Source organism: Hordeum vulgare, chromosome 3H (assembly GCF_904849725.1).
Source record: "Hordeum vulgare subsp. vulgare chromosome 3H, MorexV3_pseudomolecules_assembly, whole genome shotgun sequence".
Classification (NCBI taxonomy): domain Eukaryota; kingdom Viridiplantae; phylum Streptophyta; class Magnoliopsida; order Poales; family Poaceae; genus Hordeum; species Hordeum vulgare.
The window spans coordinates 30621896-30625938 of record NC_058520.1 but is presented as its reverse complement, the minus strand read 5'-3'; the positions used below and the strand labels follow the sequence as shown (position 1 = coordinate 30625938).

The following is a 4043-nucleotide window of genomic DNA, read 5'->3' as shown; positions in this document are numbered from 1 at the left end:
AATCTGAGTTCTTCGTGCCCAATTCCACCTTTTACGGCCTTGAGGAGCGCTCGAAGCACTGTTTCCTGGGGCACGGGCAAATTCCTGCTCGCCGTGTTTCTTGGGGTGGAGCAAGCACTGGAAGAAGATTTTTGGGTTGTCCACTAGATGTAATTGACTTTGTAGCCTCACTTTGTCCTCTGTTTTTGTCTATTTGTTTTGAAGTTATAAATTTGACCAATTGTTTTGTGAAATCTGATTTGACAGCTTCCTGGTCAGTGTGAATGGGTTGTATGGATCGACCCTCCTCCGAGTGAGCATGTGGGGCAAGCTTTTGAGGAGCTCCATGGTTGCCTTGAACGCAGTTGGATCAAAGCAAGCAGGCTGGAGAGGAAGGTTATGGACCCGAGCAATAAGAACAACAAAATGCACGTGAAATTGAAGAAGAGGAATGAGCTGATGGAAACAATGTGTTTTCTCATTGTTCTTGTCGTTAGCATTGTGGCTAGTTTAGCTTCTATTTGGTCCAAGCAAGAAAATTAAGTGTGAGTGTATGTGTTATGTTTGCGGCAGTGTGAAATTGATGTAATGATGTGAAATGTTGATGTAATGTTGCCATTTGTGCACCCTTGGAGCTACCAGTTTGCTTAATTTGTGTTGAAATTTCTAGGATTCATATGTGGTTTATGTCCAACACATAATGACAAAAAAGGGGCAAATTTGAGAACCTAACAATATTTTTAGGGGCAAAACTAAACATTGATAAGATATGTAGGGGCAAATGTGAGCACAAATTAGTAGTTCATAGCACATTATACTGGAATAGTTCACAACAAATCATTACAAAACACATAAGTTCACAGCCAGTATTTAAACAGCAGACAAACTCATAAGTTCACACCCAGCACCTTAAGACAATAGTTCACACCACAACATTACAAACCAACATTCACACCACAAACACATCATGATCACTTCAGTTTGGTCATCTTGCTCCTAGTGTTGGCAGGAGGAATAGCAGCCTTGCTCCTTGTGCTCAGAGTTGGTACCATGCTAGACTTCTGCTTCTTATTTGGTGACCCCCACTTGACACCTCTAGGAGCTGGCCTTCTGAAATTTTTTCCTTGGACTGAGAAACATGAATACAATCAAGGCCAATTACTACATTTACAGTTATAACATTAATGAATTCACATACAGTACAATATATTGCATACCTAGCAAGTAGATCACTATCAACAACCTGAGAGGAAGTAGTAGCTGGAGAGTTAGGAGCAGTTGGAGAGCTTGTAATAGTTGGAGGAGAGCTAGGAGCTTATGTTCCTGATGTTTCTTCTAGGGCTTCTATTTGAGTTGTTTATTCTAGAGCTTCATTTTCAGCATCTCCATCACTAGGATCAGTCTCGGCAGTTGCTTCAGTAGCTTCGAGAGCTTCATTTTCAACATTTACAGCACCCCAATGCTCATCTTCTCCAAAAGCAGGATCAATTGATTCTTTGCAGTGAGTACCATCGTGTCCTAATCTTCCACAACGAGAGCACTTATTTATCCTTCCTCCTAGGCCTTTTCCTTCGGACTGTGCCCTTATCCTAGTCTTCCTTGGCCTGCCAGGAGGTCTGTGTTGCACAGGTGCAGACAATTTAAACCGAGGGTCAACAATATCCCACTGTTGTTTTCCCTCCATTGCACGCAAATTTTCAGCATAGGTGAGAGTGAATTTTTTAACTAAGTAAAATTCATGCACATACTGATCTATCTCACTAGCTAGACCTCTCATTAAAGTAATGAAATACAGAGCAGGTATACAAGGTTGTCTAGTAATTTGCCACTTTCGGCAACTACATGTCATTGCTTGCAGATCCACGGGATACCTCCACTCCCTCTTCTCTTTGTCAATTCAGTTACCTCTGCCTGATATGTACTTATCTTCATAATGGACATATCCAAGCCCTTGGACTTTAGCAACAGCATTTTCATGACTTTAGGAACTATGATGTGCCCTACATAAGTAGCAGCAGCAATGTTGTGCCTTAGGTCAAATTTCTCCATCAAATATTGCCTTATCTTGTCAAACAGATCTACAATGTGCAATCCTTTCCATTTTCTTATCTTGGAATTAAATGACTCTGCAAGGTTATTATTCACATAATCTAACTTGCAGATTTCATTGAAGAGTGCCCTAGCCCATATCTTGGTGTGATGCTCATCTAAATACTCTTTCACATCAGGCTTGCTATACAACTGCCTCAGATGATAGTTATGCTTTTTGCTGCTATAAGTTAGGCAACATGGCCACAAGTTCTCATCAAAGAATTTCCCCTTGAACTTCTTGGAGAAATTAGCATCAAGGTGCCTCATGCACTCCCTATGCTATACTCCTTGGAACACATCATCTACAGCTGCTTCAAGTCCTTTACAAGCATCAGTGTGTATGACAAGCCCTTCTGGGTGGCCTATGAGCTCCTTCAAGTGCTTGAAAACCATGTCCAACTATCTATGCCCTCTACCTCTAGCACACCATGAGCAACTAGAAAGATCCAGTTGTTTGCATCTACAACACAAGCACTTACAAGTTGTCTTCTATACCTCCCATTCAGTGCAGTGGCATCTACTCCCAAGTATGGCCTACACCCATCTAAAAATCCATTCCATCAGGCCTTAAATGACACAAAGGCTCTCCTAAAACACTCTTTTGACCTGGACTGGCCATTTTTCTAAAACTGTACCGTGTGCTTATCAATATGAACTACACTACCAGGTGATGCCTTCTCAACTTCAGCTTTGAATGTGTAAAGCAAATGAAAACTTTATGTCCACTTGCTTACCATAGAAAACTCTCATGTATGGCAGCTCAACCACATACCTTTTCTTGAGATAAGTTTGGACTTGTGGCACAGAAACGTTGGAATTTTCTCTGGCCCAGTTCTTAACTGCATCTGCAACCCATCTGCACTTTGCTGACCTCAACCTTTGTCTTCTTGTCACACTAGGACATGTGTAAGGATGTTTGTTAACTTTCACCTACAACCACAATTAACAAGCAAGTAAGACTTACAGAAGAGCACACAAATTCTATATTGGATGTGCTCAAACAATAATAACATGCAATATTAATAGGGCATTTCCTACTTGTTAGTACCTGAAACAATTTGTTGTTTCTCATTAAGGAGGCATGCATCCTCCACTTACACCTTTGATATGCACATTGAACTATCAGTCTACCTGGCTCACTCTTGTCACTCACTTTGTGTCTTGATTGAGAAGGTGGCAAGTGCACACATCAGAAAATATTGTTCCTTCTGCCAAAGAAGGACCATCTCTCTTAAACTGCACATCTGGCCTATCCTCACCAGAACTCTCAAAATAAGCCATGTCATCACCCTCCTCTCTCTCATGTGAATCTGTCTCTTCAAACTGACGAGGGAGGATATAACCTTGATCTTCTGTAACTAATGCTTTCCCCTTGGGCACTTTGCCAATTACAAACTCAGATGCAAGATTTCATCCTCATCATCTGCGGGAACATCATCAGGTGCTTCCTATTCTATGACAGGAGCACCATCTACTTGTCTGCTACTGCTAGGTCCTGCTCCACTTAGTTCATGTACTGAACTAGCCTTTAAAATTTCATGTCTTCCTACCACCACAACTACCTCTACCATCAGAATGACCTTTGCCAACAGAATTTGCTCTGCTACCTGGATTTCCTCTACCACCTGAATTTCTACCCCTCCCTCTTGTTGGATGCACCTAGCTTGAGAACTGTTAGCTTGTGACCTAGTAGTTCTCCTCTCAAGCTCTCCTCTACTTCTTTGTATTATATTTCAATCTCTCCTGATTTACTTTGTGCATACATTGCAAACATGATAGCTAACTCATCATCACACTGGACAGGCACCCAAACAGTGTTTGCCATGTCCCAATACCTAATTTCAACAGCATCATATAATCCCCATGGATATTTATCTCAGATAGCACTTCTAAACTTGAGAAAAGTTGGTGTACAGTTCACAACCAAAGGGAATGAAAACCCTATGCAAATCCTTTGGTACGAGAACTGCCTA

The 4043-nt window shown here is 41.4% G+C and overlaps 1 long non-coding RNA gene across 1 annotated transcript; it reads right to left on the bottom strand.

Annotated features, from left to right (window-relative positions):
- Positions 1-761: 761 nt before the first annotated feature.
- On the bottom strand, positions 762-1876 carry LOC123439409. Its single transcript, XR_006630084.1, has 2 exons — positions 1197-1876; positions 762-1108 (listed from the first exon to the last, which is right to left on the bottom strand). It is a non-coding gene; the product is annotated as an uncharacterized LOC123439409 (long non-coding RNA).
- Between the last annotated feature and the right edge of the window lie 2167 nt (positions 1877-4043).